Raw genomic sequence first — 27,947 nt, 5'->3', positions numbered from 1 at the left:
AAATTCTGTCTCTAAACAGTTTTCACTCTGTCTTTTTGGGCATCAGGATGAAGCAAATGAATTGTTGATTGGACCTCTGGGGTCGGTGAAAAGATAAGAAGGGATCCCAGAGGGTCGGGTAAGGACTTTAGTGGGGACCTCAGGAACCATGGGGCTAAGGATCAGTAAAAAGATTAGCCCCAAAGAGAATGGGAGCAGGCAGAAATTGCTGGATATACCCCCTGACAGTCCTTTGGGGGTAATGATAGTAAACTGAGAAGATAGAGAAATCACCAAGGATAAGGATAAATTAAAGATGATTCAATTTTGTATGATTGAATGGACCAAAGAAAATATAAGGTCTGACAATCCTTCGTGGTCCGTGTATGGATCATTCGAAGGTTGGATATGCCAAGCCCTCAACACATATGTAAACAGCAAGGAGCTGGTTAACCCTGAAGAAAGTATGCTGCTTGCTGGAAAGGTGAAATCTGGCTGGAATCTATTAAGGTCTATAAAGTGACAAAAGAGGGACCAGCAAAAAGGGAATTAGTAGAAAGTAAATGGGAACCATTACACAACCTACCTCCACCCTATAATCAACCCCCTTTTCAATCTCCTCCAGTTGCTGTCCCCACAGCATCACTGAATCCCCCGTTACCCCCCCTTCCACAAACCCCTCTTCAATCTTCTTCAGTCGTTGTTCCCACAGCACCACTGAATCCCCCATTACATTCCCTGCCATCTGCAGATCTCACTGCCTTGTCAGATCAGAAGTGTAAGAGTCCCGAAAGCACTAGGTCTCATAGGAGGAGACGTACAACTCCAAGAGAAGTCAGAACTTTCTTAATAGATCAGGACAACCCAGGGGAAGAAGATGAAAATTTGAAAATCACACAAAAATTATATCCACTTAGAGAAGTACCCTTAGAGGGAGTACAAGGGGGAATTGGTTTTGTAAACGCCCCCCTAAGTGCGGGTGAAGTGAGAATATTTAAGAAAGAGATGGGGAGGTTGCTAGAAGATCCCTTGGGGGTAGCTGAGTAGTTAGAGCAATTCTTAGGACCTAATACCTATACCTGGGGAGAAATGCAATCTATTCTGGGTATCCTGTGTAACCCTGAGGAGAGATGAAACGGAACAAGAGCCTAAAGAATTAACTTAGAACGCTTAGCTAGAGATAGAAGCTAGGTCTTAGGAATTTTAAAGGATGGTACCTTGCATCCAAGATAGCGTTTATATGCCGAAGAATGCTTACACGCCTATATAAGAACACAAACAAAGTGATAAAGGGCGAAATAGGGGTATGGGTTCAAAATCTTGCAAAATTCACCATCATGGAGTCAGCAAAACAAAGAAGGTTGAAAAGTTCAGTCGAGGAAGAAGAGTAAAAAGATGACCCCCTGGGGTTGAAGAAACAGGAACGACCACCAAAGCAGCACCCCAAAAGACGACTCCACCCCAGACTCTGCCCAGACTCTGCCTATTATGAATATTATGGTTAGATGTTGCAATCATATGAATATGCATGTAAAGATGATGTAATCACTCACCAAAACTGTATAAATTACCTGACTTTTCACTGAGAACTTTGGAACTAGTTTCTCCAGCGCGAGCTGGCTGCCAAGCACCCCAACGTTGCTCAAAATAAATACCTTTGCTGTGTAAAGGCTAAAATTCTGTCTCTAAATAGTTTCATTGTGCCTTTTGGGGCATCAAGACAAATGATCCGAATGGCAGGAATACGGATATGGGAAAGGGAGAATCAGCAAGGACCCCCAGGGGATAATAAAATGCACATTGCCCCTCTAATTGGGACCACAATTCAGCCTTGGATCGACAGCACAGTTTGTGCTGTCTGTTCTTGATGTCGTAGGCCTTTGCTGTATCTTGATGTCATCATGGCTCTTCTCATCCAAGGAGCATATCATGGGGTTCACGTGGAAGCACCCAGGTCCAGAACATCCATACCAATCGGTACCACATCCCCCACGTGCTTCTTTTCATGCATAGTGAGTGCACGTTCACCTCGCATTTCAGAGATGATTAGTCATCTCATTCAAGCAGCATTGTTCCAGACCATCTTGGCAACTGTGGTCTCTGTGTATTTCCAACATCATACTTATTCTGGCATTCTGGCATTTTTCCATTATTACTCAATGAGGCCAGAAGATTTGCAGACGTTCTCATGCATCCTTCCCTATGCCGGCAGTACTTTCTCGTGCCGATCATTACACCGTGTGAGCGCCCTTGACCGACGATCACCATTCCACAAGCCACGTAACCCAACCGTGCATTGGGCATAGGAATCATTGTCACAGAGAGTCATCTTACGTCTTTGCATCCCGTTTGTTCATATTTGGCACGATGTGCATCTCTGTGTGGGTTTGGCTCAGAGCTGCCCTGCTTGGGGGTATAGAGTCACAGCTAGGTAGAGTATCAAACAGTGTCTATGGTACAGATATTTTTCATGGCTCTTTGGGCCTACAAAATATATAGGCTCAGTTCAGGGGTAAGTCCCAGGTCACAGAAGACACGCTTCAGAGTCCCTCTGCTTTCATCTTACAGCCGCCCAAATGAGATTTGGATTCCCAGGGAAAAAGATGGCATCAGTTTTCCCAGAATGTACGGCGACCGGGGTGAGATCAGACCAAGCATTGTCATCGACGGAATCTTCTGAAAGCTGCAGGAAGTCCCTGCCGAATGAGTTACGGACTATACATGTATAGCATCAAATACGTTTATCTAATGTTGCAGGTTGTTTCTTAGGCATAGTTACTGTGTTTTCCAAGTAGAATAGGAAAAGTCTGGCTGCTTTTTATGTTGTCATTTGTATTGCCTTGTACCACTCCTTGTTGTAAACTTGTATATTTGTAGCTGTATAACTCTGTATCTGAATGTCATAGTGTTGCATTGCTGCATGCCAGTTAGGAATTGCGCGTTTGTCCCTTCATTTGTAGTGCTTTTTATCTTGTGTCATTTGTATTGCTATGCAATGTTCTGTCTGATATGTTTCTGTATTTGCAATTGAATTGCTCTGTGTGTGAATGTTGTAGTGTTGTATTGCTGTGTGTCAGTTAGGAACTGTATAGCTTTGTATCTTAGCTTGTTTTGTTTTTTATGTTCTGTCATTGGTATTGTCTTGTAATGCCGTGAGGGGTGTGCTTGACCGTGAGGGGTGTGCTTGGCCGTGAGGAGTGTGCTTGGCCGTGAGGAGTGTGCTTGGCTGTGAGGAGTGTGCTTGTTTTGTCAGGTGTGATGATTTGTTTGGTTCTGGGTGTTTTTTTTGAGGCTCCATGGGAACCATGTTCCTGAGGAGGGCTGTGGATTTGTAGCAATGGCCCCTTGTTGCCTGGTAGGTAGTGGAGCGTTTGAGGTGCGAGCGAGGATGAAGTGGGTTTGTGTGTGGTTGGCAATGGTTTTAACCTTGTGTTAGTGTTTTTGTCTTTCATGTTCTTTTACACAATTTTAGATTTCGAATAAAAAAACCTCAGCTGAGGGATTTTTTTTTTCCTCCCCATCTGGGTTTTTTTTCCTGGTCTCAGCCGGTCTGCGAGGCAACATTCATCACCAAGGTTTGTTCGCAGGACGTACCAGGACCGGGGTTTTGTCAGGCAGGATGATTTTTTGAGTTTTGAGGCTTCCCAGGAACCGTGTTCCTAAGGGAGTGCTGCGAGTGTGTCCTGATAGTTGCTGGTGGATAATGGAGAAGTTGAGCTGTGAGTGAGAGTGGGTTTATGTGTGAGCTCAAGGGGGTGCATGGGTGAATGAGTGTAACAAACACACTACATGTGTGTGGTTTTTATCTTTTGGTTTGCATCTGGTGTCAAATTGAAAAGTAATTCAATCATGTTTGTAGAAAGCAGTTTTAATTTTCTAATTAATTACTTCCTTCAACTAATTAACTAATTATTTTTTACCTAATAAATTAATTTTTCTGGCTAATTAAGCAATTAAATGTTTAAACTAATTAACAGAACAATTTTTACCTAAGTAACTAATTAATTTCTGTAACTACTTTACCACTTGATTTTTGTACCTAAATAACCTAGTAATTTAAAAATTAACTATTTAAAAATAATTAAATAATGAATTTTTTACCTAATTAACTAATTTGTATTTAAAAATGATTAACCAATTAAATTTTTTACCTAATTAACTAATGTTTTAAAATAATTAATCAATTATTTTTCTACCTAATTAATGACTTAACTAATTAAATTTTTAAAATAATTTAATAACTTTTAATCTAATTAACCAATTAATTTTTTAACTAATCAACTAATTTTTTTTTTTTGCCACAAATGAATTATTTGGTTTTTCCCCATCAATTAACTAATTTTTTCACACTAATTAACTAATTAGTTTTTCTACTAATTAACCAATTAGGTTCTCTTCCACTAATTAAGTAGTTATTTTTCTCCCACTAATTAATTAATGAGGTTTTTTCCACTAACCACGTAACTACTTTCTTCCCCAGATGCACACAATGACCACAAAAACTGAAAAAACCCCACAAAACAGCACTGCCACCTGGTGAGAAAAAAAAGGAATTGCATGAAAAATTTACCTTGAACACTGACCATAGACAAGAACTGCACCACAAAAATGCACATCTGCAGCACCCACCAACCCAAAACCCACAGTCGCAAAGGAAAAATTAATGGAAATGCTGCCGCCTTGTTGATAACCAAAGTTTTGCAGCAAAAAATATTTTAAAAAAAAATAAAAAAATTATGTAAAAAAGCACCCAAATCACAACCCAAACAATACCCAGTACCCCAAAATACCCCCCCTCCCAAAAAATCCCCACCCAAACCAACAACCTCCCAAATCCTAAATGGCAACACCTGACCAGACCATGCCCTAACTCTAACACAGCCCATACCAAAATACCCTGCCCAGCCCCAAGCCCCTCCCACAACAGTCACAAAGCACCTGAAAACCCTAATTAACAATTACCATAAGAATAGCAGGTTACAATTACAAATCACAACACCCAGTTAGCGTTAGGGTTGGGGTTAGGGTTAGGGTTTAGAGTTTAGAGTTAGGTGGCCATTAGGGTTACGGTTAGGGTTAGAGTTTAGGGTTAGGGTTAGAGTTAGGCTTTAGGATTAGGATTAGGATTTAGGGTTACGGTTAGGGTTTAGGGTTACAGTTAGGGTACGTGTTAGGGTTAGGGTTAGCGTTATGGTTAGGGTTAGTGTTAAGGTTAGCATTATGGTTATGGTTAGTAATATGGTTAGGGTTAGGGTTGGGATTTCAGGTTAGGGTTTAGGGTTAGGTTTAGGCTTTAGGGTTAGGGGTTAGGGTTAGGATTAGTGTTTGGGTTATGGCTAGGGTTTGGGTGTACGGTTTAGGGTTAGGGTTTAAGGCAGTGTGTGCAGCACATCCCTGCTGCTCCAGCATTGTTTGGGCACTGCAGGAGCAGCCTCTCCGGGAAGAGTCTGGAAGCGTCTGCTGTGGGCTGAGCTCTGCACAGCAGTTCAAGAGCTGCCTGGCCCGTGCCTTGAAGAGCAGCTGGGACTGGTCCTGCTCCAGGGCTGTGGCTGGCAGGGCCTTTCCCACAAGGAGGGGCTGTGGCGAGCGGGGGCCCTGCCTCACCCCCCACTGCGACTGCTGCACCTGCAGAGCCCCCGCTTTCATTTGTGGACCCTGCGAGCCCAGAGCACGAGCTGGGTTTGCCTGTCCCTCTGGGGCAGCAGAATCCTCCCTGCAAAGCCCTCCATGTGCTGAGGGGCTTCTGGGAAGGGCCTATGTACTAGTACAGCCCCTGTGGGGAACAAAGAGGATGAGGCAGAGACCTGGGTGTGGCTTCAGGGCTGGGATCTTGTGGGGATCAGGGAGATGTGATACAGTGGCTCCTCTGACGGGAATGTTGCAATGGAGCCACACAGGATTTAAGGAAGGCAGCCTAGGAAAATGGGGCTGAAAAGTTGCCTGTTATGGGGGAGAGCAGCTGGAGTCCATGGAGCTGGGGATGGGTGAGGAGCCAAGGGAGAGCTCAAGGGTTGGGATTAAAGAGAGGAGAACTCCAGGGGACATCAGAGTGGGAGTCTGCTCCAGGCCAGCTGAGCAGGAAGAACAAGGGGCTGAGGCTTCTACGGACAGACAGGAGCAGCTTCATATTCACAGGCCCTGGTCCTTCTGAGGCACTTCAACAGCTCCAGTATCTGCAGGATAGGGAAGGTGGATAGCAGCATGAGAAATGGAGAATACCGAGTTCTGGAATGCAGTGTTTACATTAAGCATATTTATCCCACCTAGTGCAAGGATTTTTCAGGCTACAGGGAAGGTAGCATGCATGGAACTAATTGATATACAATTATACACTTTTTTCAAACTAATTCACACTATTCAAACCTCTTTATACTAACTTATAACACTCTGTTACTACTAAATATAAGTCCATATTTTTTCTATAAGTAAAGCTAACATAAACAATCTTTTTCTCTTAGTTTTAACTTTGGTAGCAGGTGTTCACTGTGTGGTTCTTCCGCAGCTGCTTCTCTCACTTTCACAGAGTGCCCAAGGTCGTTTGCTGGATTCCAGAGTTATCTCTGAGGCCTCTTGCTGGGCAGCTGCTCCTTGCTTCTCAGGCCTAACACCTTCTAGGTCCCCAACAGAACCACAGATGGAAAAAGGAGATCCTTCCCAAGGGAAGGTTTCACTCCCTGTTACACTTTTGCACTGGCCAGATGGGACTGCTGAAGGGTGAGCGAGCCTTCCCAACCAATCATTTTCTCTCCAGTCACTGATCAGCTCATGGAAGGGAACCAGGAAGACCCAGTGGGTGTGATATTGTCCTTGGAGATCTGTCAGAGTGGCAATTGGCACATTGGTTGTCCTTTGACCTGCAGCAACCTCACAAGGGAAGGCTCTTCTGAGGGCACAGGCAAGGGAAACAGCTGTTTAATCTTCTCCCTTCCCCAGACAGCTCTGCCAAGAGCCCACTGGTTCCATGATGGATCCCTGATGGACTCTCCCTGGAGTTGTTCTCTGCCAAGGATGAACAGAGCCTCCAGGCCAGTCACAACAGGGAGCCTTGGCCACTCCTTCCCAGTCAGACCATCCTCAGCTTCAAACACAGACAGTCCATGGGATCCTCCCATCCCTCCAGAAAAAAAGATGGATTCTGCCCCTTTGTCATTGAATGTTTCAGAGCTCACTGCACCAGTGCCCACAAGAGATTTATGTTCGTGTGCAGCTGATGGGCCAAACCACTGATCCCACACATCCCAGGAAACCTCAGTATCCCTTTCTGAGGCCGAGCTGATCCTGCTCCTGCTCAGGGTACTGGTTTCTGGGGCTTGTTACTGCAAAGCAGAAGTGCCTTGAGCAGGGTCAAAAGTGAGACCAGCCCTTCTCCTCTGCCTAACAGACACTGGAGCAGGAGTTCTCCTGCATAAATGCTTTTGGCCTTTGGTTTTCCTTCCAGTTTCTGGACCTGAGCTTCCACTCTCCAGGGAGGTTCCCCATCCCACTCCCTCGTGTCCAAGTCCCAGTCCCACAGATAGAACCTTGGGGTGACACCTGGGCTGTGCCACCAATGCCTTTCCCTGGAGCAGAAAAAAGTCAGCTCTTCCTGGTTGAGACAGTGGTGGGTAGGAGAGGGGAAGACATCCTTAAACTCTGAGGCATCTGCCAAGACACAGCGCCGGGGTAGGCAGTGGGGTTCCCATTCAGTTCCTGCACTGACTGGCCAATCCACCTGCACTGGGAGCCTCCAAGCCTGCCCAGCTCGTTAACCCCAGGCTCTTGGCACATGTGCTCAGTTGATGTGCAATGCCACCCCCCTGACTGGCATCTCCAAGGCAGCCTGGACCTCTCCTCCATCAATCTTCCTCTGTGATGACCCTGTGGACAGTTCTTTAATTCCTGTCAAGACGAATTCAGCACACAGATGATGTCATGGCACATATGCATCCGGGCAATAATACCCCACTGGCACACTCTGCCAGTCTCTAAGAAATGGGGCACAAAGCAGGAACAGTCCAGAGGAAAATCTTCCTGAGCACTGCTGCCTCCTTGGGCAAGTTCCAGAGCAAACAGTCAAGGCGGTTGCCTGGAATGTTTCCCCAGCTGCCCCACAACAGATCTGTTCTGTCCCCACAGTGTTCTGGAAAGGGAGAAGCACAACCTTTAATGAATGCCCTGGAACATCAAACAACAATCACCGTCATTGACAGTTCCCAGGAACCACTTCTCAGTGTATTTTTACTTCTTTGAAGACGTAAAGGCATCTGTATCATCATGGGAACAAGCTCAGGGACACCTGGGATTCCCTGTGGATCAGGCAAACCTTTCTCTGCCTTCAGAACCCAAAACAGGTTTTCAACACCACATCCTTTGATCCCCAGCTTGGGACTCCTAAAAATACTTCTCCTCATAGAGAGGCAGAGCACTAAACCAGAGCATTATTTTCTGGTCCCACGGGATGCTGGATGGATTTGGAAGTGGATGGAGATTGGGAAGCACAGCTTGAATGACTGTGGCACATATTAGACAGAGAATGTTTCCAGAGGAACCATGGCACTCTGTTTGAAGATCAACAGGGGATTGGGAGACACAGGATCCACCTCAAGAAATGGGACACAGGTATTGAAGGTAACCTGGGAAGGAGGGATTTAAACTGGGAAACACATGGTGCCGTGGTTTTGCTCTGGGCTAATTTACTTTTACACCCCCCACACAATTATTATTAGTTGAGAGAAGGTTTATGCAGACAAAAGAGAATGGATTTGGGGAAAATAATATGAACATTTATTACTAGCAAAATAAAATACTACTACAGAACTATATCTACAATAGTTTCTACTTAAGTAAAAAAGCACTATATATTTACAGAAATACTTTTCCCCCTTTGTATCAGTCCAAGGAGGAGAAGCAGTCCCTTTCTCCATTCTTAGAGCTCCAAGTCTCCTCAAATAACTCTGCAGCACTCTTGTCACAGCTGGAACTCTTTCTCTTTCTCTGTGTCGGCCTCCAGGGCTGGGCCTACCCCCCTCCTGGGCTAAGACCGGAGGCTGGGGGTTACCCAGGCTCTGAAGGTTTTCTCTTCCATGGGGCTTGCAAGGAGACACTTGCCTACCATGGATCTTCACCACAGGATTACAGGAGATAATGGCTAATGAGTCCACCCTTGTTTTCCTGTGAGGTCCCTTCCCATGGGACAACAGTCTTTGATAGACTTCTCCAACATGGTCTAGCATGAGTTCCACACATGGATCCCAACATCCCTATCCGAGCTGTTCTTGCTCCAGTGTAAGGGTCTCAAACCTTTAGTACCAGCAGCATGGATTTCTCACTCAGATCCCAAACTTACTCGAACTGTCTTTCACTCCGGTGTAAGGCTCATCCCTTCAGGGTCATAAGTTTTCAACAGGACTCTGCCTCATTTCAGTCCCTCTCATGAAGTCTCGTCTTCTTGGTACGTCCACAAGCTCCTCTGTGAACCACATGGGGGGTCTTCTCACCCCAACAATCTTCTACAGGTAGCAGAGATTATTTTTCAGTCTTTTTCCTGCTGAAGGGAGAGAGTGAAAGGGGGGAGAAACAAGTCCCCCCTTCCTACTTTTCATCTCTCTCCTCCATCTGCCAGCTTTGACCTTGGAAGTCCCTTATCTCTTCGCTGGAATTCTTCCGTAGCAGTTCTTCATCCAAGCAGTCAATCTTTTAAAGTTTTTTTTTTCTTCACTCTCTTGTAAGAGAGAAGGTGTGTTTCAGTGCTACACCTGCCCCCTGGCCCAAGCCAGGGGAGGAGAGGGCCTTGCCCTCCCCAGGCCTGCTGCCTCTTCCACATGGCTGTTGCCCCTAATTTCAATTGCACCACCAACCTTCTCTTCCGTTTTTCTTAAATATGTAATTAGCAAAGGTGTTACTGAGAGCTTTAATTGGCTTCTTGACCGGAAATCCACCTGGAGAAAGCCCTTCTCAGCCCCAGGGGCTGGCCGGCTGGGCAAAACCACGACACATGGGAAGGGCAGCGTTCTGGAGGCCACCCAGGCAGCAAGACAAGGCTCCAGTGGGGACACTTCCAGGACAGTCCAGCAGCCCCAAGGCCTGACAGGGGGGTGTCCTCTTGCAGCCCTCCTGGCAAACAGAACCTCTCCAACACTTCAGTGAAGTGCCTGGAGAGCAAAGCAAAAGGTAAAAAAAGAAACACAGAGATTTGGAGATCATGTGCCATTGGGATACTTGGATCTTCCAGAGAGATGGTGGGGTGGCTCCAGGGCTGGAGTGTTGTCATGAGCAGCTTCATGGTTTTTAGCAAAGCAGGCCAGGAAGGGGAGCAGTGGGGTTGCCCCTTCTGGAATAGAAAACCAGCCCTGAGGAATCTCTGACCCAGGACAGCAGTGAAAGGGTAGAAGAAAGACTTTCCTGTGCTCAAGGAGGATTTGGGCTGAGATCTCCTGGGCAAACTTGGCCTCCACAAGTCCATAGACTCTGTCAGATGCCTTTGGGAGAACTGAGGAAGACACCTCATGGAGGCCATTGCTGATCATCTCTGAAAGGCTCTGTCAGTCAGGACAGGGGCCTGAGGGCTGGAAGAAAGCCAGTGTCATCCTACTCTTCCAAAAGGGCAAGAAGGACCCAGGGAGCTGCAGGCCTGTTAACTCCACCTCCATCCCTGGACAGGGGCTGGAATGGCTCATCCTGGAGGCCATCTCTGAGCACGTGGATGACAGGAAGGGGATCAGGAGTAGTCAGCATGGATTCACCCAGGGACAATCTTGGTTGACCCACCTGATTGCCATCTAGGAGGGGACAGCTGGCTGGCTGGCTGAGAGCAGAGCTGTGGGTATTTTGTGTCTGGAGTTGAGCAAGGCTTTGGGCACTGCCCCCACCTCTGGGCTCCAACCTGTCCTGAGGGCAGCAAGGGAGCCCCAGGTGAGTGGGGTGCCCCAGGACCTGCTCCTGCTCATCCCCCCAGCTCTGCCCTCCTCTGCCAGGCCTGAGGAGAGCCCAGGTGTCCAGGCTACCTTAACCTGCCCTATTCCCAGACTACCTGGATCAGAGAGGGCTGCAAAAGCCCTGCTGCCTCAGGCCATGGGTAAACAGGGCTTATCAGGCATCCTGGGAGGAGACAAACACCCCTCCTGCTGACAGGGGAGCTCTGTTTGCCCAATTAGCTCCAAGCGGCTGCCTGGGGACAAGCACCCTCTTTACCCTGTCCCTCTGCGTAGCCACATCCTGCCAAGGGCCAGTGCTGGCATGGGCCCATGGCCCTGGAGAGACACTGTATGGGGACAAGGGCCTGTGGGGAGCTGTGGCCAAGTTCCAGCCAGGGAAAGAGTTGAACTCAGAGCCCTGGAATGTCCCAGAGGGAAAGCTCTGGGATGGGAGGGGCACCAGGACATGGGGGAATCGGCCTCTGGGGGCTGTTGATGAATGGATGGTGTTGTATTGGGGATTGTCCCCACAGGGTATCCAGCTGCTTTCATCTTCCTGTACACCTCCCTTGGCACCTCCAGGTGCCTGGGCCATTCCACGGGCAGCTGCCTCGTGCAGGAAGCTGGACGGATGCTGCGGAAGGTGGCTGGATCCGTGACGCAGGCAGGATGGACTCTGTGCCAGGGCTGGGCTTGTGACCAGGGCTGGGGTCTGAGCCCAGCCAGGATTTGCCCTGTGGGCTCTCGTGGAGGGGGCAGGGAGGAGTCCTGGGAGGGATAAATGTGCTCCTCTCCCTGTGCAGCCTCACAAAGTGCTCCCCAGGGTGAGAGGAAGATGAAGATTGCTGTGCTCAGCGTGGCCCTGCTCTTCACCATCCTGCTGAGCCCCCTGGCAGATGCCTGGATGGGTCTCCCTTTCCACCAGGATCGCTTCAGGGATGGGTTCAAGGTTGGGCTCAGGGTTGAGCCTTTTCACCCCGACGTCGGCTCTGGTGGAGGACTGGATCGTGGTGGTGAGCAGGAAAATACTTGTCTTGGCATCTCCCTTTCACCATCCAGGGTCCCCTCCATTGTTCCCTCAGATTTTCTTTCTCACACGAGAGTGCAGCCATGGGTGGGGTGAGGGTGGGGACACCCATGTCCCCTCACAGGCCCACAAGGGCCAATCCTGATCAACCCTTTGCTCTCCTTCCCCAGACCATGATCCACACAGGTTGGCATTCCAGTATCCTGGTAAGTCCTGGAGTTGGGGAACATGCAGTGTGGGAATTGTGGGACAGTTTGGTCCCCCCATCCCTTACTGAGACTGGGGACACCCCAGTGACCTCTCACTGTCTCTCTGCAGGGAGACATCATCGGGGGAGAGATGAATGGCCAGGTGGGTACCAGGAGTTGTTCTGGACCCAGACCCTCCTCTCTCATGGCCATGACCCTCCAAGGCACCCCAATGCACCCCAGTGTTCCCCTTTCTCAGGGCCCCCACTGTAATCCCATCCATCCTAGTACACTCCAGGATACACTCAGTGCATCATTTCCCATTCATTTCCTTCCCACTTTTCCCCCAGTCCTTTCCCTTTCCCATTGCCCATGACAGTGGTGTCCCCAAATCCTCTTCCTTGACACCCTGTCCAGTCCCTCAATTTTTGTTCCCTGCCCCTTCTGCCTTCCCCCGCCACCCATGTCCCCTCCACTGGAATTCCTTCCTCCTCACCTGCATCCCCCACAGTCCAGTCCCTTTGACACCCCTGTCCCCATCCCTCAGAATCCCCAATTTCCCCTAGTTTAACGCCTCAGGGTCCCCTCCAATCTCTTACTGGAAATAGGGACAGTGACACCTCACGTCTCTCCACAGGGAGAGATCAAAGCCAGTCAAGCGAAGAAGTCCGAGGTGGGTACCCCAAGATCTGCTGTGCCCAGACCCTCCCCTGTCATGGCCACAATGCTCCAGGGCATCCCAGTGTGCCCCAGTATGCCCCAGTACACCCCAGTGTATCTCTAACCCCGTCTTTCTTTCCAGCCCCCCGTGGCTGACCAGGTGGAGCTGCTCCTCCAGGTGAGAAATAATGGAGGGTCCTCTTCCCCTTCTTCCTGGAGGGGGTCCTGTGGGATCCCGGAGCTCTGCGGGGTGGGCAGAGCTTGGGGAAAGCAGAGGGGGCTGTCCCTTATCCATGTCCAGGGTGAACTGGGCAGAGCTACCTCCAAGTGTTTCCTTGCACTCAGGGGGCTTCAGGGTCACTGTCAGGGCAGTGAGGGGCTCTGGGAGATTTCAGGGCATCCAGGGGAAGAGGCTCTGGTGGCCCCACAGATCTTGGGAGCCAGTTCTGTCCCGGGTATATCCAGGGTTCCAATTCCCTTCTTCTGCCCCAGGTCTCTGCAGAGAGAGGGTCAGGACAAGGCCCCTCTCATGTGCTGGTGGACACCAGTGGTCCCATTTCGGGCTCTGTCTTTCAGGATTGGAACTGATGGTGACACCCCATGTCCGTCTCCCTCCAGCGGTATGAGGATATCTCTGGAGGACACCCTTGATCCCCAGAGTGCCCTGGGAATTTCCCTGAAATGATCAATAAACAAACCCCTTCAGCAAAGCAAATGCATTGTATGTCCATGTGTGTGTTCCAACATCCATGTGTCCCCATGCCTATATGTGTGTCCCCTCCCCTCTCCAGCCCCTGCACACCTGGTGCCTCTCTGACCACACACCCACCATGAGCAGAGTGGCTCAGGGCTCTCCTGGGGATCTCTGTACATGAGATCCCTCTCACACTCTTAAGGGAACTTCCCAGTCTCACCACTCCCAAGACTCCCTGGCAGTCACTCTCCCACCAGCCCACACTGGCACTGCTGACACTGAGGCCCCTTCCCAGCAGCAGCATCTCCAGTGACCTGACGGGTTCCCTGTGACTCCCCACACCCCCCCACTCTCACAGTCAGACCAGGTTTCCTCCGGTCGGGGAGGGACCATCCAGTGAGGAGTTGGACGAAGGTTTACCCAGGGAGAGGTAAGTATTTTGTGAACCCCCTTTCGGTTGGGAGGGGGACCCGAAGTGCAAATAACTGAGACGTCCGTCGGACGAAGTGAGTGCGGACCTTCCGGTAGTGCGTTTCCCGTATCCCACGAGGGACGGGGCCATGAAAGAAGGAAAGCGAGTGAAGTGTGTGTGTGTGAGAGAGAAAGCACTTTGGAAGATGGGACAGAAGAAAAGTAAATCTTCTGCTCCCATGGGTGGCTGTAAATTAGTGCAGGACAGCCCTAAGAGTGAGGAAAAACCCAAGGAGGAGGGTGGAGGTGGGGATCACAAGGAGAAATTACAGGATACCCCACAGGAGAGGAAAAAACTTGAGAATGAATCTGTGATAAAATTACCAACCATACCCCCAGACAGTCCTTTAGGAGTTATGCTCAAATGTTGAAATGATTATCCCTCTAGAAAAGGGAAGTTAAGAGAAAAGATGGTGCATTATTGCATGGAGGTATGGGGGGGACAACAAATAAGACAGGATCATTTGTATTGGCCAGTATATGGCTCATTTGAGGGCTGGATATGTCAGGCTTTAAATCTGTATGTGAATAACAAAGAGTCCTTTTGTGCAGAAGAAAGTGAGTATGCTAGTTTATGGATTAAATCAGATATTACACATCACTTGTTTCCTTTAAAGGAAACAAAAAAGCAGAAAAAGAATGATTGGGATCTGGAGGATTTTCAAAGATACCCTCCACCATATATCCTGCCCCCGCCACCACCTGCACCCGTTCTAGCACAGGCATTTCAGCCCTCTGCCCCAACAGGACCAGAACCCCCTTTATCTGAGGACTCTTCACCTCCCTCACCTAGTGGAAGCAAGAGAGTGACGAGAAGCCAAACCAGGGAAAAACAAAGGGTGGAAGGTCAGTTATATCCTTTAAGAGAGATTGCAATGGGAGGACAAAATGCTGGGTTAGGATTTGTGTCGGTCCCTTTAAATTCAGGGGATGTGAGAGAATTTAAAAAAGAGATGGGGAAATTGTTAGAAGACTCCATAGGAGTATCTGAAAGATTTGACCAGTTTCTAGAGCCAAATATTTATACATGGGAGGAAATGCAAGCAATCCTGGGAATATTATTTACAGTGGAAGAACGAAGTATGATTAGAATGGCAGGAATGAAACACTGGGACCAGACGCATCGACAGGGTCCAGCTGCCGATACTAAGTGACCTCTTCAGAGACCTAACTAGGATAACCAGGATCCAGTTCACAGGGCTCACATGACTGATTTAAGGACTATCATAGTCCAGGGAATAAGGGAGACAGTCCCTCGAGGACAAAATATAGATAAAGCCTTTAAAGAATATCAGAAGAAAAAAGAAACACCGACAGACTGGCTGGAAAGATTAAGAAAAAATTTCCAGCTTTATTCTGGCTTGGATCCAATGAATGATGCGATGGGGGGAGCTATGCTCAAAATGAAGTTTCTGCAAGGATCATGGGAGGATATTCAGAGAAAATTGGAAAAAAGTGATGATTGGCAAACTAAAGGTTTGGATGAGTTGTTAAGGGACGCTCAGAGGGTATATGTACGTAGGAATGAAGAAAAAGAGGAAGAAAGACGAAGGAAAGAGGAGGAAGTGAAGAAGAGGCAGGAGGAATTACAGAAGAGACAGAAGGAGGGACAGGAGGAATTACAGAAGAGACAGGAAGAAATGCAAAAGAAACAGGTGAAAATGCAGAGAAGGCAGACAAGGATTTTGGCGGCACCTATACGAGAAGGACAAAGAGGAGGTGGAGGTCAGAGATGAAGGATCCCTCATGGATCCGGCAGACGTGAATTGTCAAGAGAATGTGACCGACCAAACCTAAGTGAATTAGAGTGTTACTATTGTAGTCAAAAAGGACATATGAAAAGAAACTGCAGAGAAAGCCTGAAGTATGAGCAGATTTATAAAGAAGATTGAAGGTGTCAGGGGACCCAAAAGAATATCGAGCCCTTGATAAAACTCAAGATAGGTCCCCAGCAACAAGAACTCGAGTTCCTAGTGGAGTTGGGGCCAGAAAGATCTACTGTCCAAAAACTACCTTGGGGTTATACAACTTCCTCTGACACAGTCCAAGTGATAGGAGCTAAAGGAGAACCTTTTAAAGTACCCCTTATTAAAGGTGTGGAGATAGAAGCTCAACATAAATATGCATTAGGAACATTTTCGCTAGTCCCTGAGGCTGAATATAATTTATTAGGGAGAGATTTAATAATAGAACTGGGAATTAATTTAGAAGTAAAGGAACAGAAAATACAAGTCAAAATATATTCCCTTACAGAGGAAGATGAAAAAAGAATAAATCCTGAAGTATGGTATACCCCTGATTCTGTGGGAAGCTTAGATATAAAACCATTTGAAGTCTCTATTAGAAATCCAGGGGAGCCAATAAGGGTAAAGCAGTATCCTATCCCTCATGAAGGGAGAGTTGGACTTAAATCCACTATGGAACGGCTCTGAATGTAAAGATTGCTGGAACCATGTATGTCACCCATAATACACCCCTCTTGCCAGTAAAGAAACCTGATGGGTCTTATTGATTGGTGCAAGATCTAAGAGAAGTAAACAAATGGACAATTACTCGGTTCCCAGTAGTGGCAAATCCCTATACTTTATTAAATCAACTATCCCCTGAACACAAATGGTATAGCATTATTGATTTGAAAGATGCCTTTTGGACCTGTCCTCTTAAAGAGGTCTTGCCTTTGAATGGGAAGACCCTGACACTCATAGAAATCAGCAGCTTAGGTGGACTGTTCTGCCTCAGGGATTCACAGAGTCCCCTAACCTATTTGGACATAGTTGTTATGGCTTTGCTAGTCAAGGAAGCTGTAAAAGTAACTTTCGGAGGGGAATTAAAAGTTTTCACCCCTCATAACATAAGGGGAGTGCTGCAGCAGGGAGCTGAGAAATGGTTAACAGATAGCCGGCTGCCTAAGTATGAAAGCATCTTGTTACACTCACCCAAGCTGCAACTAGAAGTGACGAATCTACAAAACCCAGCCCATTTCTTAAACGGAGAGCCTAAAGGAGATCTGGTACATGATTGTCTAAAAGTAATAAATCTTCAGACAAAAATTAGGGACCATTTAGAGGAGGAGGAGTTGAGTGAAAGGGAGAAATTATACATCGATGATTCATCTACAGTGGTTAATAAAAATCGAAAGTCAGGATATGCAGTAATAGACGGAGTAACCTTTCAAGTCCGAGAATCCGGACCCTTAGATAAGACTTAGTCAACTCAGGCTTGTGAATTATATGCGCTGTTGAGAGCTTTACAACTGTAAGATAAAAAGACAAACACTATATTTACAGATTCTAAGTATGCATACAGGGTGGTTCATACTTTCGGCAAAATATGGGAAGAAGGAAGACTAATTAATACACGAGGTAAGTAACTTATTCATGAAACTCTAATTTGAGAAATTTTAAAAGCTCTCAAATAATTGGGACACCTATTATATTACCTTTTTATTGTGAATTAGAAATTGATTTCCCAGAGCCTCCTAATCTCCTTGGAATACCTTGTGTTAAACATCCTTATTTTGGACTTTATAGTTGCTTAATTTGTGAATGTATAAAATGTAATAAACAGTGGTATTGTGTCTCACTGAAGGAAATCCACATTGCCCATGTTGTAGAAAGAATGAAACTAAAACCATCAATTGGAATGAATCTAACAGAAAACTACTAGCTAAAGCAAAAGTCTGCAAAATATTTTGTGGATGGGAATTAAAATTAAAAAAATAAAATACAAAATACATAGGCAATGTATTTATAAACCCATGGAATTAACTAAGAGACATTCTGAGACAGTAAAATAGAATACAAAAAGTGTTAAACATTGAAATAGAATTTACTAACATACCGAAAACTACTCAATTAAACAATATTGGTGGAAACTTAGCCCAATTAAACTTAGAAGTACAACTTCAGAGATAAGATATGACCCATTAGTAATAGAAGATTTCATCAGGTGGGTCCCAGTCTGGGAACACGATCAGTGGGAAGACTAGTATATTACTAATGCCCGAGTAGTAAAGTCATACACTAATCCTCCTAACTTGCACATCAACACACAGAACCCTTACCCCAGTCGGATCAAGTTTAACAAGTAAATAGCATTTTGAATTCTAATCAGTAGTGAAGAAAAAGAATTAAAACTACATACACACTCCTGAAGAATATCTCTGCTGCCAAGAAGAACTGATACCCCGTTGCTCCCTGCAAAGGAGTAGACGAAGGGAAGGCAGAGAGATACTATGGTAGAGTTATTTGCCTATAACTGATACCACTGATGTTAGAGAATTAAATTATTAATTACTAAAGTGACCAAATTCTTTATCCTTATTCTGAATTTGATGCTTGTAAAAATCACTGTAGAAAATTTGCACCAACTGTGGAAATGGAATATTATTCAATTAGATGATATAAAAACTATTAAAGAATTGATAACCACAAGTACCCCCACACGAATTACGTAATGAACTTGAGAAAAAAAAAAAAAAAAAAGAGAAACACAACAAAGTTGGTTTGAATCTTAATCAATTCCACTGGCTAATACTTTTACTAACCACCCTAGCAGGGCCTTTAATAACACTACTAGCAACGTTAACCTTTAATCCATGCATTCTTAACAAAGTAACAAAATTCGCCAGAGAAAGGATTGAAAACATACAACTCCTGACTATAAAACAAAATTACGAGATTATGAATGGCAATCCTAAAAGTGAGGAACAAACTAACAATATGCACCTTAACACTGCAAAGCTGTATTATGAAGACATGGGGAGTGGCAAAAAAGCAGAGCAGTCTTCTCTGTTGAGAGCAGCTAAAGAAGCTGTAAAAAGATTTGATGAGAAAATTTATGAATAAATAGAGGTGGGGAATTGTAATGAGTAGTAGTGGTTTAATTTACTCATCAAATTAGTAATAGTGGCTTACTCATTAAACTGTAGTGCATGTTATATTCTTATATATATATGTCATTATAATCACTGTTCTGTTACAGGTAAGAAACTGTAAGTTGTAGAATGGTTCATTAATCTATCAGCATTGTAAGCTGAAAAAGCATGAAGTTTGCAGTTCTAAAGCTAGAAAGACAAACCATTGTGCCTTGTTAAGTAAATACTTTTGTATCTTATTTTTCTGAAAAGCTTATTGTCTCACAACACGCATAAAGTAATGAAAGAAAGGACAAGGATTGAAGAGTCAAGAACTGAAACGATACAGAATATCCAAGATGGACATCTGGAGATGCCTGCATGCTAGGCCTCAAGGTCTAGGGACTGATTGGAACTATGGGAGGAGAAAGCACCTGGCAACCAAAGTGAGAATGCAGAGAGGCCAACCAGAATCAGACCTGCAAAGCTCAGATCCAGTAGAAAAACAACAAGTGACAATGGGAGGGAAACCAATAAGGGAATAAAAGTTACTGTTTTTGTTCACTGCGCTTGCGTGCCGTGAGTGGAGCAGGAGACTCCCCGGCCGCCCAGCATGTTGTTTTGCTTATTTGCATTTTCTATAAATCTTCAATAAATTTTTATTACTATATTTCAACTCAGTTTCATTTTACTTATAATATCCTCCTCCCCAGGGCAGCTCCGGGCTCACGGCATCCCCCGAGCTGCCCCAGAATCCTCCACGGTGTCTCCCAATCACCCCCTCAGTGGCGATCTCGCCCCACCCGTGCTGGGTGTTCCGGCGGGGCTGCCAGAACGAGGGTGCCACAGCTCTGTCCAAGGGGGCACATCTGCGGCTTTTCCTGAAATTCCAGGAATATAAAAGCTCCGGAGACGCCACTTCAGAACCATCAGTCTTTATTAGCGGTTGATTAAGACCTCCCTGAGGGACCGTAAGGGAGGGAAGCAAATTAATCACTGTCATGCAGCAAAGTGCGGGGGGGCACTTCTCTCCCGGCCATTCCCACCCAACCAGCGCGGCCTCTTCCCGGTGGCTGCGGTGTCCTAGGGCGCTCCCTCATGGTAACAGTGTCCCTCCTGGTGTCCTCTGACCCTCTGATGGTGTTTCTGCTGGCTCTGTGTGACAGCAACCGCCCCAGGCCTGAAGGTTTGTCCCCAATGCTCCCTTCGGGTTCTCCTAGTCCCTCCTGGTACTGTGGTGATGTCCCTCCTGGATCTCCAGCCATGTCCCTCCTGCCCCCAGCAGTGATGTCCCTCCTGCCCCCAGCAGTGATGCCCCCCCTGGTCCTTCCTATCCCCTGGTGATGGTCCCTCCTGCTCCACGCAACCATATCTATCCCTCCTGATCTTGCAGCCATGGCTCTCCTGGCCCTGTGGTGATGTTCCTCCTGGGCCTTCAGCCATGTGCCTCCTGGATCCCACATCTGTCCTGGCTCCAAGCAGTGATGCCCCCCTGATGTCCCCTCTCTTCCCTCTTGGTCCCATGCAATAACAACCCTCCTAGTCCTTCCTGATCCATGATGACATCCCCCCTCATAGCCCCTCTCCAGAGCCCACAGCCATTCTGTTCTTAGGAAGGGAGGTGGATCCTGCCCTTTTCCCAGTGGAGCTGGGGTGTTGTGGGGTTTGGGTCTGCAAGGGAAAGGCCACAGGGCCAGGGCCCCCCTGCCCAGGTACAGGGACACCGGGACTGGATTGTCACCGGGGTGGTGGCACCCCCTGTGGTCCTGCAGCAGGAGGATAACGAGGGGGTGCAGATCCAGCCCCAGGGGCTGCCAAAGCCCCAACACTCCTCACTGTGGCTTCATCCCAGCTCCCAGCAACTTTCCCAGCAGTTCCATTCCCAGCTCTGTTGACGGGGAGGCTCTGAGACATACATACATGATCTATGAGATCTAAAATATGTCACATTTATTAGGATAGCTCAGGGTTTTTATAGCATCTGTATACAAGGTCTCGTGACAAGAAGCACATAAATGGTTACAGGTCACTGTCCAGATGTAAACATGCATTACAAATACCTTTATAATTGGTTATTAACAGGTAACAAGGCAATTATTTACTTTATCAAACTCCACCTTCTTCTTGGCACTGATTTCCTTTTGTTCTAGCAAAGACACCCGCGGCCATCTTGACACCTATAACTTTTAGTACCTATAAAACTATATGAAAGTTTATAAAAGTACCACACACAATATATAAATTGCTCACACATTCATCATGTTCCTCCCACAAATCCCCTTTTTTGTTTTTGAGTAATTTATATGATACTACAATACATTCTTATCATACTTTTAACATATTATAACACACAAGTACATATACCCATTACCATTAAAAATAACACCTTCACACACTTATCATTTATTATTATCTTATAATGCCAAAACTTAACCCATACTAAAATTTAATGGGTAATACATTAGGTTCACACAAAACACTCTCTTAAATTCTCGACTTCTATGATTATATGATATTACACTATAAACTATCTTATAATACTGAAAAAACTCTGTAATTCTGAATAGCTTATCTACCACAATATCAACCTTGTTCTGCAGAATCGCTCCCTTTCCAAGGTCTTATCCAACATGTAGGCAGCCACCGAACTCCTGTATCTGTGAGGAAACAAGCATATCCTCTACCAGTTAGTTTTACCTCTGCAGGTCCCTTCCAGACCCCGGTTTGTGGGTCCTTGTACTGAACTTTCACTGTTACCTGTGGATTTACCAAACCTGACTGCATAGAAGTGTTATGAATTACAATAGGAGGGTCTGATCTTCCACCCGTCAACCGTGAAAAATTTAAAACATATAACACTTTTGCAAGTTGGTTATGTGGGCTATCCAGCTCTTTTCCCCCTTTCTGTTTTTGCAAAAGTGATTTCAGGACTCCATGAGCCCGCTCGATGATGGTTTGTCCTGGAGGAGAATGAGCTATTCCGGTAACATGAGAAATACCCCAATTCATGCAGAATCTGCGAAAACGCTGTGAGGTATAACCGGATCCATTATCAGTCTTAATTTCTGTGGGGACTCCTAGGGCCGCTATACATGCATGCATATGACGAATGACATATCTGGCACCTTCCCCAGCATGAGCAGAGGCCCATATAGCAGGAGAAAAAGTGTCAATGCACACATGCACATACTTCAATCTTCCAAACTCATTAACATGAGTGACATCCATCTGCCAAAGCTGCAATGCTTGTAAACCACGAGGATTGACCCCCAAGCCAATGCCCAGCCCATTTCTGTGGCAGGCTGAACAAGCTTGTACAATACCACGTGCATCTGATAGAGTTAACCCAAATTGTCTGGTTAGGACTTCTGCAGACTGATGGAAAAATTCGTGGGACAAGACTGCTTGTTGAAATTTATTCACAGCAGGACCGGCCCATGCAGGTGCTACTAACTTGTCTGCCCTGTCATTATCAAGTGTTAGACCACCATGCAGTTTCTGGTGACTCCTGATATGAGTGATAGAGTAGGGATGTGTTCTCTGGTTTAACAAATGCAACAACTGTGTCATGAGTGCTGCTAAGATCTTATTCTTCAGGGTTTTGATCATTGCCCTCTCTATCCTCTGAACTGTTCCCACTACATAGAGAGAATCAGAAACTACATTGAGAGGTTCTTCCTTCCAGAAGTTGAAAGCCCACACTACACCCCGCAATTCAAGGGTTTGCAGTGTGTTACCTGTAACACCTGGAAGCAATTTGTGTTTCCACTCTGTTCCCTCCTGCCAGGTCACTGCTGCTTGTCGAGATTTTCGTCCAGCATCTGTAAAAACAGTAATCCCCTCCACAGGATCATCTGAACGCAACACAAGTTGTTCAATAATCTGATGTTGTAACAAAGGCAGCAACTTGTCTGACGGATAATGATAGGTGACCAGTCCCTCAAAATCCGCCATAGCTATCTGGAATGGTTCAGATTTCTCAAACCACCTCTCTAAATAGCTCTGAGTGACTGGCACAAATATTACAGATGGATCCCTCCCAGTTAAATCACAAATCCGTCGCCTCCCCTTTATGACAAGTTGTGCGAACAATTCAGGTCGTGTCATAATTGTCTTTTTGGGTCGATAGGTTAGGAATACCCATTCTAAAATTCTTATGCTGACTGCTATTTGACAGATGACACCTAATGGATGTTGTCTATTCCCTCCAGAGTTGACAATTAGATACTGGACTGGCTGATCTTCTAGTATTCTACAGGCGTACCCTGCAGCTATTTTACCTGAGATGTGAACTATAGCTGCTTTTTGCACATCTGACAATTCTCTCCGAAGCTCCGCATTAGCAACAGACCCTAGCAAAGGCATTAGAGGAGTTAGATCATCGTTGGTTATCCCACAAACAGGTCTTACCCACTGTCTGTCACCAAGTAGCTTCTGCACATCAGTCAAGGTTTTTATGTCAGTGTTAATGATTAACTTCTGTGGTTTCACAATACCAGATGTTATGGTCCAACCTAGATACTGCCAAGGCTCTTGTCTCTGAATCTTCTCAGGAGCGATTTTCAGACCATGCTGACCTAATTCCTGTTCTAACTGCAACAACAACACAGGGATATCTAAATTTTGGCCTGCTATTAGAATATCATCCATGTAGTGATAAACTAATAGTTCAGGATGCTGATTTCAAAATGGTTGCAAAGCCCAAGTAACATAGAGCTGACACATCACAGGTGAATTCTTCATCCCCTGTGTGAGAGTAACCCATTCAAATCTTTTTGCTGGCTCTGCTTTGTTCACTGAGGGTACTGAAAGGCAAATTTTGCAGTATCATCTGGATGCAAGAAGATAGTAAAGAAACAATCTTTCAGATCTATTATCAGTATAGCCCAATCATGTGGAATCATTGTAGGAGAGGGTAAACCTGGCTGTAAGGTTCCCATATCCTCTATGACTGCATTAATAGCCCGTAGATCATGCAATAGTCTCCATTTCCCTGACTTCTTTGGAATGACAAATATAGGAGTATTCCATGGGCTTGTAGATGGAACAATGTGACCTGCATCCAATTGTTCCTGAACCAGTTGTTGCACTATCTGCAGCCTGTCTTCCTTCAGCGGCCACTGATCGACCCATATGGGTTTTTCTGTTCTCCACTTCAGCTTCAAGGTTGGCTGCTTTTCAGTGGCCGCTCCTAAAAAGGAGAAGTAACAAGGCATGCTCCCATCTGACCTAGCAGGTCTCGACCTATCAAACCCACTGGCAAAGATAACACATAGGGCCTTGTACTCACTGATGCACCGTCAGAAAAATGAAAGCTTACCACATATCTACTGATCCACATCTGCTGTACACCACCTACCCCTTTCACTCCTGCAGTTGCCATTCCCACAGGCCAGGTGTTAGGCCATTTGTGTCTGGGGGTGATGGTAACATCCGCTCCAGTATCAACGAGCATAGTCATAATGCTGGACTGACCATTAGGATGCTGCACAACTACACTCTCCTCAGGCCCTCCCTGCTTTATGTCTATGGCCAACATCACCTCAGGAGGACCTGTGGAACCAAAACCTTCATCCCCTCGAGCCCGTGGTTCTGCCTTGGGCACCACTGCCTTGAAAGGTATCCGCTGTGCTATTTTGCTGTTAGCAGGAATGAAAACTGGTGGTGTTAAAGTATATACCATGATTTTGATGACTCCTGTAGTATCAGTATCTATTACTCCTTGCACTACAAAAATTCCCCAACGAGACAAAGATGAACATCCTAACAAGAGAGCACTTAACCCTTTACCTAAAGGTCCTTACAATGTAGAAATACTCTTAGGTTAAAAACTCTTTTAATACCTATGTAATGCATTACCAAGCCTACAAATATATATATATATATGCATATATAAACCCACACAATACTTTTCTCTTGCACACAATTGTCTTTCAAACATTCATAAGGTGGCCACCGCATTCATACCTCAATCATACATGCTTTCACACAGTGAAGCTTTTGGTTTTGATTATAATACGATTTATATGCAATTCCCCATAGGAGAGGCTTCATCTTCGAAGGGTCAGCAGGCTCACAAAATAGCAGGCGTCCCTGCAAAAGGCAATGTTGACCTTCATGTAAAGCCTGAAAACCTTGAGCATGAGCCATCTGCATTTTCTATTTAAAAGTTCTCACCATCTTTCTGTTTCTGATGGTCAGCAGTCAAATGATTGCCATAAGAATTTATACACATTTAATACATATTAGTAAACACTCCCTATAATAGAGACTAATTGGGTTTTGATAAACAAATTAAAGCTATTACAGGAACACCTTTTGTACTGTTCTAGACCAACCTGTTTACAGGGCAAATCAGTTTGTGTGATATAACCTGTGAAAAAATTATTTTAAACCTTTTAAACAATATACCCTTTGTATTACCCACTAATAATCTGAAATCTCACTGAAGAAAGAAAAAAAAAAAACAACAGGATTAGTAACCTATAAACTGCAAGGCTTAAAATATCAATTTAAATAATTTAGAAAAAACTCATTTTTCAATGCTATTTTGTTTTCCACATTCCAGTGAGCAAAACGATTTTACACTTAAATTAACAAACTGACTTCTTTTTGCTATATGACTCTTCCCTTTTCCTGATGCTAAGGGCCACTAATGCCCCACTGGAGCAGCCACAAAAGCTGCTTTTTCTTGTTCAACCACCCTTCCAGCCGCCTCGAGGGGCTGGGCTGCAGGGTTTGACGTGTTTGAGTCAAAACACTGTGTAGTTTGCGTCTTTGCTGCTGTTGTTGTTTTCAGCAAACAGGAGTAGGGTCGCAGCTTGTACTGTTGACGCCGCTGTTGCTGCCGGTGTACGGCCACTGTGGCGCGGGGGAGATAACACCCCAGGGCGCCGGAGCCGCTCCCGCTGCTCTCTGCGCTTCTGTGTTCCGCACCCTCGGTCCCGGGGGCTGTCCCGGTGTTCCGAAGAGGAGTTGATTCACGTTCTTCCCGCTTTGAGAGAGAGGACATTTCGGCGGAGATGCGACTGCCAGCGCATGCGCGACGTTAGTCACAGGCACTTCACTCGTAGTTACCGCTGTCGATGACGTAATGGCCGGCTCCGTGCCTGACGCATGCGCGATGATTACCGCTGCCAGATGCTGTTGCCACTGACAACGCGGGGGCAGTGAGGAGGGGGAGAGCTGCGGGCTGCGCAGGCGCAGTGACCGCTCCACCCTTGCTCTCCGCGGTTCTTGCCCCCCCCACCACAGCTGGAACCAAGCCAAGCCGCTTTCTCGCCGCCATTGGCATGGGCGCGGCCGCAGCACCGAACACCAGCTGATCCGCACAAGTTTTACTTTCGGAAACTTTCGCTTTCACCCCGCTCTCGCCATCTAAGGCTGCGCGCACCGATAAAGACAATCGCCTCTCGGCTCCCGCCTCCCGCAACGCGTCCACCAGCAGACGACACAGAGTAGGAAACTTTTTAACAGCTTTAGACCCTCTTGAGGTCTCTTCCCACAGTTTCTGTTCTAGAGAGTCCCAAATAGACACTTCAAAGGCCGCAGAAACACCGGGGATAAGGTCCTTAGCCCTGGACCATTCCAACAACCCTCTAAGGGTGGCACATTCATAATAAAAGTCCTTTTTATAAAGGATAGTTTGAAGAAGCTTTTCCACCGCCTCCTCCTCTTTTGAGAGGACGGTCCCCATCTTGCTTCTCCTTTTCTGGCTACTCGCCTGATCAGGGCGAGATTCCCACAAACTGCTTACCGCGCGGATTTTTCAATTCCAGACGCTGGGGTAACGTCACCGGAATTCCAGACAGCTTCTCCCTCCTTCGTCCAGTTCGCTTCCACGTCCTGACCGAACAGCGAACCCAAAGTCTCGATTTCACACTGCCGCTTTTAACACCATCTCTGGCTAAACTTCAGAGGGGCAGCGAATTTCGCTTTTAAGACCTTCCTGGCTAAACTTCTGTTATAGTCAAATGACCAGATATAAATTTTTTTCTTTTAAATATATTGTAGAAATTTATTGAAGGCAAATAAGCAAAACAGCGCGCTGGAAGACCTGGGGAAACTCCTGTTCCACCAACGGTCTTCCCGCCAAAAACGTGTAATGATCTTTTATATGTGCCACTATTCCCTCCCCTTTAGGCGGCGCCTGGATGCCGGGTGGCAGGCTCCAGATGGAGGTGGTCCTCAGATGGCAGTGGCTGCTCTCGAAGCGGGGCGAGTGGCTCCTCCCTCGGGCCGGCTCCTCCCTCGGGCAGCTTGCTGCCACGGCTGCTCTGCCGCTCCTGGCTCGGCTGCGACAGGCTGTGCCGGGGGCTGTGCCGCTCGGCTATGCCCCTTTTATCCATATCTTTATAGGCACATTTAAAGCTTACATTCAGAACTTGTTTAACATAGTAAGATATAGCTTTCCATAGTAACATAACATTGTGGTTTGACATTTGTAATTCAAACTAACCACTAACACTAACATTGCAAAGATAATTTGATTAGCAAATTATTTATCTTTGCCTTTATTAACTATTTCACTTCAAAAGGCAGCGGTCCCAGTGTCCCTGTCTTTCGGACGCCACTTGTTGACGGGGAGGCTCTGAGACATACATACACGATCCATGAGATCTAAAATATGTCCAATTTATTAGGATAGCTCAGGGTTTTTATAGCATCTGTATACAAGGTCTCGTGACAAGAAGCACATAATTGCTTACAGGTCACTGTCCAGATGTAAACATGCATTACAAATACCTTTATAATTGGTTATTAACAGGTAACAAGGCAATTATTTACTTTATCAAACTCCACCTTCTTCTTGGCACTGATTTCCTTCTGTTCTAGCAAAGACACCCGTGGCCATCTTGACACCTATAACTTTTAGTACCTATAAAACTATATGAAAGTTTATAAAAGTACCACACACAATATAAATTGCTCACACATTCATCATGTTCCTCCCACACAGCTCCTTTAGACACAAAGCATCACCTCAAAACAACTTTGACAGTTGCCAACAGGATTGAAATAGGGTTTTCTGGGGAAGATTTTGCTTTGTGTTTTTAAAAGTGCTACTTAGAAATTGCTCACTGCTGTCGGTCCCTCTTCTCCAATGCCAAATTCCCGGAGATTTTGAAGCTGATCCCATCTGGCTCCAAAATTCCCCCCGTGCTGGGATAAATTTCCCAGC

General features: G+C 46.1%; 2 long non-coding RNA genes across 2 annotated transcripts; one reads left to right on the top strand and one right to left on the bottom strand.

Annotated features, from left to right (window-relative positions):
• Positions 1-11,832: 11,832 nt before the first annotated feature.
• Positions 11,833-12,250, top strand: LOC126644181 (uncharacterized). The gene is made up of 3 exons (XR_007629873.1): positions 11,833-11,884; positions 12,069-12,104; positions 12,217-12,250. It is a non-coding gene; the product is annotated as an uncharacterized LOC126644181 (long non-coding RNA).
• Positions 12,251-20,694: 8,444 nt separating this feature from the next.
• Positions 20,695-27,717, bottom strand: LOC126644179 (uncharacterized). Its single transcript, XR_007629872.1, has 2 exons — positions 27,645-27,717; positions 20,695-20,959 (listed from the first exon to the last, which is right to left on the bottom strand). It is a non-coding gene; the product is annotated as an uncharacterized LOC126644179 (long non-coding RNA).
• Positions 27,718-27,947: the final 230 nt, after the last annotated feature.

The sequence above is a fragment of the Myiozetetes cayanensis genome, unplaced genomic scaffold, assembly GCF_022539395.1.
Source record: "Myiozetetes cayanensis isolate MyiCay16 unplaced genomic scaffold, myiCay2020 scf29, whole genome shotgun sequence".
Classification (NCBI taxonomy): Eukaryota; Metazoa; Chordata; class Aves; order Passeriformes; family Tyrannidae; genus Myiozetetes; species Myiozetetes cayanensis.
The sequence above is the reverse complement of the archived record's forward strand: the minus strand, read 5'-3'. Positions and strand labels throughout refer to the sequence as shown.